The sequence below is a fragment of the Pristiophorus japonicus genome, chromosome 13 (assembly GCF_044704955.1).
Source record: "Pristiophorus japonicus isolate sPriJap1 chromosome 13, sPriJap1.hap1, whole genome shotgun sequence".
Lineage (NCBI taxonomy): Eukaryota > Metazoa > Chordata > Chondrichthyes > Pristiophoridae > Pristiophorus > Pristiophorus japonicus.
Window position 1 is genome coordinate 59,411,953 of NC_091989.1, and position 10,705 is coordinate 59,422,657.

The window sequence follows — 10,705 nt, forward strand, 5'->3', positions numbered from 1 at the left end:
CCAGCCCACACTGCGATATGTGTGCGTGCTCAATCTGTGCAGCAGAGCTGGTCTCCAATTAGTCTTGGGTAATCCTTGCCACTGGACCAAGACCTAGCTCTGTCAAGCCTGTGTGGTGACTGGTGTGCAACGACTGGTGTGCAACAGCCACCACATGTTAAAAAAAAATAGATTTACCACTCACTCACTGAATTAATCATTACTGGAAGTACAATGGAACAACTCTAAAATTGGCAGCAGCGGGTCCTGCAGTGCACTGTTCTACTGAGCAGGGGATTACAATTTTTAATCTGTAAATGACACACATTTTTACTTTCGATTCTGACCAGTATTTCCATCCAGCAGTTTCCATAAATCCTTACCAAAAATCACTGGGGTCAATTTTAGTCTTTGGGCTGAACGGTTTGCACAGGTTGGGTGCAGGCTGTCCCACATTAAATTGCTACATGACAAACGGCGCAACGTATACCGATTGCTACCCCGTTATTTCTGTTTTCTCTGCAACAATGATTGTCTTTCTCAAGGTAAGAGTGAGAAAATTTTACCAAAGACATACAGGCCCTGTAGCTTTAATTTTAATTTTTGCCACAATAGGACCACCTTATATTTTTAAAGACCTTTTGTCCCATTTCAGAAAGTGGTCACAATTTTAATTCTGAGTGTCTTTTTTCTGTACTGAACCACTTGATCTCTAGGCTGGAGTAAGTGAGATTTATTTTATACTGACACACCTATTGACACCTGATCTCCAGGGTAGAGTGAGTGGGGTCTGTTCTATAGTGCCACACCTATTGATACGCCTGATCTCTAGGGTAGAATGAGTGGGGTTTGTTTGAAGGTGAAACAGCTATTGATTCTACTGATTTCTATAGGCAAATAAATAGGCAAGGACCAACATTCCCTAGAAGCTGAGCAGCCACACTGCTTTCTGCCGGTCCCTTGCAGCCCGGGACCCGCTTTTACAATGTTATGTTTCCTGTGAATGAGCCCCGCAGCCCCTTAAAGGGGACACGCATCTCCCCAAAAATAAGAGGGAATATTGGCAAGGACTCATTTAGCAGTTCAACAAATTAAAACGTCATGCTCGCATCTTCCTAACATAGTAAGCTCAGTTCTCTCTAACAATTGTAAAGTCACTTCAATATTGTTCCCGTATGAATAACAATGTCTATATAGTAGCCAATTGCATCTATATAAGGAATGCTGCTGAGAGATGACGGCAGGTATTTGCAAATCACTGGACTACTACGAGAGAAAATCACGCTCTGCAATGTCAGGACAAAGCAATGCCAATCATGTGGTGCTATTTTAACCAACCACTCATGGAAAGTCAAGAATAAAAGCAGCCACAATAAATGCAAACCTGCCCTTATTGCCCACTACATTACAATTCTCCATTGGTCTTCACAACAGAGAACAAGGTAAGGTCCACTTCTCTGAAAGGAACTTGCAGTTTGTTAGGTGAAGCAATTGTTAAACCCTGCATAATGACAAGTTTTATTATGCAGTGTGAAGACAGAACACATTACGATGTAAAATGTAAAATAGTTGCAATTTGTTTTTGAAGTTTGACAATTTTTTTTAACAATCTGCTTTTCACAGAGGGTCTACTTTGACACGTACTTTTAGTTTAAATTTGTTTAGAATGTGGAATGAATGAAGGCGGTTGTAGATATAAAATAGCTTGGAAACTTAATAAATTATCATTTTCCCACTTTGTGGCATAAGCTATTAACTCCCCGAACAAACTGTTAAAACTAACAAGCTGAAAATAAATTATTTCCCGTTACATGAATGAATCAGTGTCTTAGGTCGGTTGTCCAAGGATGATAGTGATTTTTATCTGCTATGTTTGGCCCTGACATAGAGTGGCAAGTATGAAGTACACATCAAGAAACTAACTCAACACTAACACATGTATAAAAGCAAATAACTAACTCTTCCTGCCCCCAAGAGGCTGATATTATTATATAAGCGGAGAGATTTGCAGCCCCAAAGCGGGAGATTTTCCTACTGGAACAACTGCAATTGCTAGTAATAAATACCATACTGTCATTGAAATATGAATGTGACTTAATGGGAGGCTGCGAGAACAGCAGAAACCATAGGGTCCGTGGCGGCAATGGTGCAAGCGGGAGAGTTAATATGGAGGGGTTCGCTCCACGTACATGACACGTTCCCACCCCTATCATTTGTACTTGCCTGAATTCAGATACAGGAAGGATGGCTGCCCTGGAGGAATGAAGACTTACTTTCAATGACATCATTGGGATGCGCACGCCATTTTAACCGTTACCCGACTAAGATCCGCATAGTCTCCAACCTGCCAGGAAAGCCCAGGGAACTGCGATTCTAAAATATTTTTATATGGTTCCTTGTGGATACCTTGGGCCTTCCTGGTCCCGGGTTTCCCCTCTCCCTGCGCTTCATGTTCAAACAATTTGAAAATAAATACAGGATTTAACAATTCTATACAATAAGGCTTACAAAATTGTACTTACAAAATAGCATGTGAATACAGTATACTATATCAGAATCTCTAACAGCAGCATTGTGAATGTTGGAAGATAATAAAAATATAAAATTTGAAATGAGTTTAACAAACCACTATTTTGTTATTATACAGGTGCACAATGTCAGAAGAAATGTAAGTATTGAAATCAATTTCATTTTCTAAATGCTATGTGCAAATTACAGCTTTGAAATACATTGAGGCACACAGAAATGATATTAACATTACATTTTCTGTTTTCTTTTTCTCTGCTGTGTAGCAATGGACAGGTTAGTTTTGGTTTTCTTACAATTCCTTTCTGTGAACATTGTTTTCACAAACGAGCTAGGCACACGATGAATTCAAGTAAGTCAGAGAGTTATAAACTACGAGTGGAGTTTGCAAATAACTCGGTTCATGGTTATGTGTAAGAAACAATAGTTACTGTATTCGTCAATAAAATTTACTGATCATGAAAATTAAAGCAGAGGAGGGAACGCGAGGGTTTGAAATTCTGGGGGTCCCGTTCTGCCAATGCAGTGGGATGGGACCACCATCCACCATGAATAACGCTGTAAACCCGATCCCAAATTGCAGAGATGGGGTTATTAGCACAGTCGAGGTGGGTCCAGAATCCCGCATGGTGCCTGCCACAATCTGCATTTGTGAGGTGCACCGGACTACGTCTGCTGCGCCTGAGGTATCCCAAGGCCATGCCAGGTCACAGGGGAAAAAAACATTCACAAATCTCAAAGAAAGCTAATCTGTCTCCAGGCAAATAGTAATCAGTCCCCTCTGTTGTCCTGTGCCTGTTGAAGGCCACAGCAGAATTTACACCAGCTCTCTATTTTATTCATAAACAATATGGAAGATGACAGTGATATAATAAAATCTGCTCACCAGAACAATCTAGGGCTAGATTTCTACCTGTTTACAGTTAATAAGCAGAAAATCTAGCCATACATGGCCAAGCCACTGGTGTCAGGAAAATTGATAACATTCAAAAATATCTGAACCATCAGCTGTACTAAGTAATAGCAGGCGTATTTTAATGTGGTTACGTTTTTTTGATACATTCACGGGTTGTGGGCGTCGCTGGCAAGGCCGGCATTTATTGCCCATCACTAATTTCCCTCAAGAAGGTGATGGTGAGCCATACCCTTGAACCGCTACAGTCTGTGTGGTGAAGGTACTCCCACAGTGCTGTTAGGGAGGGAGTTCCAGGATTTTGACCCAGCAACAATGAAGGAATGGCGATATATTTCCAAGTCAGGATGATGTGTGACTTGGAGGGGATCTTTTGCAGGTGATGGTGTTCCCATGTGCCTGCTGCCCTTGTCCTTCTAGGTGATAGAGGTCGCAGGTTTGAGAGTTGCTGCCGAAGAAGCCGTAGCGAGTTGCTGCAGGGCATGTTATAGATGGTACACACTGCAGCCACGGTACGCCGGTGGTGGAGGGAGTGAATGCTGAAGGTGGTGAATGGGATGTAAATCAAGCGGGCTGCTTTATCCTGGATGGTGTTGAGCTTCTTGAGTGTTGTTGGAGCTGCACTCATCCAGGCAAGTGGAGAGTATTCCATCACACTCCTGACTTGTGCCTCGTAGATGGTGGAAAGGCTTTGGGGAGTCAGGAGGTGAGTCACTCACCACAGAATACCCAGCCTCTGACCTGCTCTTGTTGCTACAGTATTTATGTGGCTGGTCCAGTTAAGTTTCTGTTCAATGGGAACTCCCAGGATGTTGATGGTGGGGGATTTGGCGATGGTAATGCCGTTGAATGGCAAGGGGAGGTGATTAAACTCTCTTTTGTTGGAGATGGTTACTGCATATTCACGGTTATCAAACATGGCCAAGTGACTGGTGTCAGGAAAATTGATAATATTCAAAAACATCTGAACAAACAGATGTGCTAAGGAATAGCAGGTGGATTTTAATGTGGATAAGTGTAACGTAAGAATGAAAAAGAAAGCAAGATTTGGATTTATATAGCACCTTTCACGACCACCAGATGTCTCAAAGCGTTTTACAGCCAATGAAGTACTTTTGGAGTGTAGTCAATGTTGCAATGTAAGCAATGCGGCAGCACTCAGAAACGTTAATGTGTTAATGACCAGATAATCTGTTCTTTTTGTAATGTTGATTGAGGGATAACTCCCCTGCAATGATCATTTGATTAGGAGCCATCAAACATAGCCACGCCGAGGGGCATATTTTCCTTGAGTTGCTAATATGAGTGAAACCAATTTCATACTCACACCAATTTTTTCACTCTGGTTAGCAGCTGGGGAATTTAGGCTGGATTTTTGGCTTTGATGTTTTTGGGCAATAATGGCGATGGGGGCGGGAAAGATAACGCCTCAGTAAATAAGTTTGGGCAGCTGGGCCCTGAGTAAGGAGGTGCAGCGCTAAGGGAGGCACTGTACACCTCTCTTAGGGTGTTAGCATGGGAAACTCCCAAGCTAAAGAACCGGGCCGGGGGCACTCCAAGAGATGCCTGGGGGAAACCCCCTCCCACCCACAAAAACATGCCTAAAACATTGCCCACGCCATCATAACACAAATCGCAAAAGAAAATTGAAAGAACAAACAATCACACTTACCTTAGTAGTCCATTACTTACTTCTTTGCTGTTGGGGTCATTGAACAGCCTGATTTCCCAGGCAGTCAGTGCGGCATGCTTTGGGATGTACAGGTCGGGCAAGAGTCCAAACTCATGCCAGTGTCACAACCAGGGGCATTGCACACCGGGTGCAGCTCTTCCGGGTGGTGCTGCTCAGTGCCACCGCTGAACCGGACCCGAGGATCGCTGCGGGGCACCGGAGGCTGACCGTCCTGCCAAAACAGCTCACCGCTGCCATTGCCGCTGCTCCTGGGCAAAAAATGGAGCAGAGAAATCTAGCCCAATGTATCGATTTCCTTTGATTTGACAACGTGGGAAAGGAAAAGGATTTGGGGAGTGATTATCGACAGTCGCTGAAAATATCCAACCAATGTGAAGCTAATGGCCCTTAAATTCCTGTAGCGCTCTTCCCGCGGGCAAACGAAAGAAAAAGAGAAAAAAGATGCGCACTTACCTGTTGCTGCTGCGCCCGTTGGAACTTCCGAGCCTGAAGCCTCCCATGACTGCGCGTCGCAGCGCATGCACATGGGGACGTGCGCAGGCCGGGATCTGGGGACAGCAGCCAATCAGGTGTAGTATAGATTCTCATTCATAGTAACAGGAGTTCCGTAAGTCTGGAACTCCCCCTTAAAATAAACTTACCATAGTGGGGAGGATATTTAACAATAAAATGTGTTTTTATAACTTTATTTTTAAATGTTTCTGTGTAATTTTTAAACACTTGCGCCTATAAAAGTAGGCTATACACCTGCTTTTTCAGGCGCAAGATTTTAAAGGACATTTGCAGGGCAAGATATTCGTAAATATCGGAAATCTTGCCCTGCAAGTGTCCTCGCTCCCGATATGCGTTGGATCTGTCAAATCAGAAACTTAACAGATCGGAAAAGTCGTTTTTTACCGCATGCGCATTGCGCGCCGAAAACTGGCTTTTCCGATGCTTTCCCGGATCCGTAGAAACTTCGTACGGGCCCGGGACATTGGAATTTGAGGGCCAATATCAACAAAGCTTATCAAGTACATGGATATGTCTCAAAAGTATTTCATTATAAGTCAAAACAAGCTATACTAACTTTGTACAGGTCATTGGTGACTCCACACTTGGAGTATTGTGTAAGGTTTAGGTCCTGCATTGTCCAAAGGACATTGATGCTTGGACATTTCAAAGAATAGTGACAAGATTAATTTTTAGACGTTGGGCTCTGAGTTATAAAGAGACAGTCTCAAAATAGTACTTCCCATTGGAGAAAAAAAGACTGAAAGGCATAGATAAGTAAATGTAAACAGGTAAGTTAATTCAGAGATGTTTAATGGGCGGCTGAGTCGTTATCGCCCATTTCACACTATCATCCAAAGTCAAAATTGGCTCCTTGGAGTGCAAAAAAATGAATCTCAGTAGGTCAGTTTGAAAAGAGAGGGGGCGAAATTCAGGTGCACCGAAAGCTGGCGCATCTATGAGTTTTGGAGTGCTACTCACCGCTCAAACTCTTGGTGCGGTGAGTAGATCCATTTTCAGGACTTTGAAATTTTTTTCACTCTATCATTTTTTAGATAGAGAGAATCGATCATTTTTTAACTTTGGCCACTGGGCCACCAGGGAGGGTTTCGGCTGGGCCAGCAGCCTGGCACCAAGAGAGGGTGCCAGGCTGCCCATTCACGGTACAGCCAAACCCGGGGGCAGTAGTTTGCCGGTCGATTGGCAAGTCAGTCGGCAAAGATTTCTCTATTGCGGTCACAGCAGTGGGTCCTCCTCTTTAAGGGCCGCCACACTGCCGAGCCGCACTCAGTTCGGAGATGGTGCACGGGCAGAAAAACTTGCTGGGGGCACCGCGTGGCGGGGGATCGACAGATGGAGCTGAAAATTGCTGGTACGTATTTTGTATTGCTTTAAATTGGCGCTGCAACTACTTGGGCAGAATGGGGTACAGGTCGAAAAATCCCCGACCTGAATTTAGGTCGGTTCGGCCTGTTGACCCCAAAGCGGCGTCCATTTGATTTTTAGGAATGGCCGTCGCAAACGGGCATTAACGGGTCTCTTTGAGACCATGAATTTCGGCCTCAGATTGTTTCACAGTCCAGGGCTTCCCATAGACAATGGCATATGAAGCACATCTCAGAAAATCATGCTCTGCACTACCTTGGGTGAAAAATCATGGGCGGTGCACCCATGATTTCCAGAAATACATTCCCTGCAAGTGGAGGTGCACACCTTACAGATGAGGGATCATTTTTGTCCCACATAATTGTAGACCCCCAGTAAATATTGCTAATATTGTGTTGGATGACTCTTTTACAGAAGAGCTGGCTAAATATCTGGTTAAGAATAGGATTGAAGATCATAACAATGGGCTCCATTTTCCCCAGTGATTTGCGGCGTTTTTTTTTGAGCAGGCTGCTTTTTCTGACCTAACTTAAAAATTCACAATTTCCCCAATCAATTTGCACCACCGTAACTCATTTAGTTATGTTTTTTTAGGTAAGTTTTTTTTTCATCCAAAGGGGGCGTAACTAACCATCTACGCTAATTCTGGCCATTTAGTGAACTTTGGCCAGCTGATAGTTACTCCGTTTCTGCTTAGGCCAACGTATGTGGCCTCTCGAGAAAACCCTTGTGGAGAGTTAAAGAAATCGGCGCAGGTAAGTAAATCGGAGGCCATTCGGCCTGGGTTAAGTGCGGGAAGCGGAGTGGACCTGGACAGGTATTCACTTGGGACCGGAGAGGCTCGGCAGGGGAGGGATCACACTGACCGGCACTCACTCGGGGCCACAGCGGTCTGGGACCGGCACTCACTCGGGGCCACAGCGGTCTGGGACCGGCACTCACTCGGGGCCACAGTGGTCTGGGACCGGCACTCACTCGGTATCACAGTGGTCTGGGACCGGCACTCACTCGGGGCCACAGCAGTCTGGGACCGGCACTCACTCGGGGCCACAGCGGTCTGGGACCGGCACTCACTCGGTATCACAGCAGTCTGGGACCGGCACTCACTCAGGACCACAGCGGTCTGGGACCGGCACTCACTCGGGGCCACAGCAGTCTGGGACCGGCACTCACTCGGGACCACAGCGGTCTGGGACCGGCACTCACTCGGGGCCACAGCAGTCTGGGACCGGCACTCACTCAGGACCACAGTGGTCTGGGACCGGCACTCACTCAGGACCACAGCGGTCTGGGACCGGCACTCACTCGGGGCCACAGCAGTCTGGGACCGGCACTCACTCAGGACCACAGCGGTCTGGGACCGGCACTCACTCAGGACCACAGCGGTCTGGGACCGGCACTCACTCGGGACCACAGTGGACTAAGAAGGCACCTCACTCGGGGACTGGAGAGGGTCGGAGATAGCCGATCTGAAGGCTTGATGCCTGGGGAGGGGGAGGGGGGAGGGAGAGCGAGATCACAAGACTCGGGAGTGGGGGAGAGAGAGAGAGAGAGTAGAGGTCACAACTGCACATGCGCAGTGTCGTCAAGAACGTGAGTTTTTTTTCCCGCACATGCGCAGAAGGTCTGGTTGCATCTTTCGGCGCAGACCGCAGGCTCCACCCCCCCCCCGAGGCGACTGGCCATGCTGCGCGGGTCCAGATTACAGCAGAAACATTGGGGAAAGTTTGGACATGTTTTTCTGGCACATTTATGGACCTAAATAAGCGGCGCAACTCTGGCAATACGCCAGAAAATGGGCTTGGGGAAAATTGAGCTCAATAAGTCGAAATGGACTATTTTATCCAACATGGTGGTCAATGCTGCAGTCCCCCGCCCAATTGTCAGACTGATTGACAGCCTGGGAGTGTAAACAAGCAAGTGGAGGGGGCGGGAAGGGGGGTGCTCAGGGCCACGATTGGGTGGGAGGGGAGAAGCGGGCCGTGAACGGAGCCATGATTGGGTGGGGGGGGCGGGTGCGGTCATGCAATGATTGGGGAGAGGGTGCTAGCCCAGTTCAAGGGAGGCCCAAAGCTTCCTTGTGAGGACCGGAGGAACACTCCTGCCCCTCCTGGCTCACAAGAAAACCTGAAAAATAAATGTTAGACTTACTTTCTGGGCCTTTTCTGTCCTAGGATCTGGTTCTTGGCAGGTTTGGCTGAAAGGGAGCCGACACTGCCCCTCCCCCACCCTCTGCCCAGGCTGCTGCTTGATTTTGATGATCGCATGACACCATTGGACCCGATCTGCATATTTAAAACTGGACCCTGCTTCCTTCCTGTGGTTTTAGAAACATAGAAACATAGAAAATAGGTGCAGGAGTAGGCCATTCGGCCCTTCTAGCCTGCACCGCCATTCAATGAGTTCATGGCTGAACATTCAACTTCAGTACCCCATTCCTGCTTTCTCGCCATACCCCTTGATCCCCCTAGTAGTAAGGACCTCATCTAACTCCTTTTTGAATATATTTAGTGAATTGGCCTCAACAACTTTCTGTGGTAGAGAATTTCACAGGTTCACCACTCTCTGGGTGAAGAAGTTCCACCGCATCTCGGTCCTAAATGGCTTACCCCTTAAGACTGTGACCTCTGGTTCTGGACTTCCCCAACATTGGGAACATTCTTCCTGCATCTAACCTGTCTAACCCCGTCAGAATTTTAAATGTTTCTATGAGGTCCCCTCTCATTCTTCTGAACTCCAGTGAATACAAGCCCAGTTGATCCAGTCTTTCCTGCGGGTCTGCTCAAGAGAGCAGTTTAATATTGGGGATATGGCAGAAAGGAAGTGGGATCGGTCCCCATCCGCCAGGTGGGAACACTTAAAACCACGACCCATGAAACTGGTCAGAGCGAAACAGCATAGGTGGGAATACTTGACTGATATTCTGCAGTTTCACCTTGGGTGCCAGGCACTTCTTGTGAGTTTCATTTGTGGTTTTAGTCTTCTCGGCCTTTTGGCTAAGATCATGCGTAACTGACCTGACAGGGGAGTAACCATGACCAGAAAGTGGTTCTCCCTGGATCAGGAAGGTGGTTCTCCTATGCTTTTTGGAAATAGGAGGTGGGTGTAGGGCACACATCCACCTCCATGGCATGAACCTGGTATTGCAGTACTTCCAGGAACGGTGCAGTGCCTCTAGGCCTTTTGGCTAAGAGTAAAAACATTGGCGCAGAGTGATCCTTGAATGGGCCCAAGGTGACCTCTGGCGTTTGTGATCTGACAAAGAATTGGAAAAATTGGCAATGAATAAATTTAAAAAAAATGTTTTTAGTAAACTCCTTCAGGAGAGTAAAGAGAGTTTATGACATAACATAAGAACATAAGAATTAGGAACAGGAGTAGGCCATCTAGCCCCTCGAGCCTGCTCCGCCATTCAATAAGATCATGGCTGATCTGGTCGTGGACTCAGCTCCACTTACCCGCCCTCTCCCCGTAACCCTTAATTCCCTTATTGCTTAAAAATCTATCTATCTTTGACTTGAAAACATTCAATGAGCCAGCCTCAACTGCTTCTTTGGGCAGAGAATTCCAGATTCACAACCCTCTGGGAGAAGAAATTCTTTCTCAACTCGGTTTTAAATTGGCTCCCCCGTATTTTGAGGCTCTGCCCCCTAGTTCTAGTCTCCCCCACCAATGGAAACAACCTCTCTGCCTCTATCTTGTCTATGCCTTTCATG

General features: G+C 46.4%; 1 non-coding gene across 1 annotated transcript; it reads left to right on the forward strand.

The window, feature by feature from the left end:
- Positions 1-9,965: 9,965 nt before the first annotated feature.
- LOC139279139 (U2 spliceosomal RNA) lies at positions 9,966-10,163 on the forward strand. Its single transcript, XR_011596407.1, has one exon. It is a non-coding gene; the product is annotated as a U2 spliceosomal RNA (small nuclear RNA).
- The last annotated feature ends 542 nt before the right edge of the window (positions 10,164-10,705 follow it).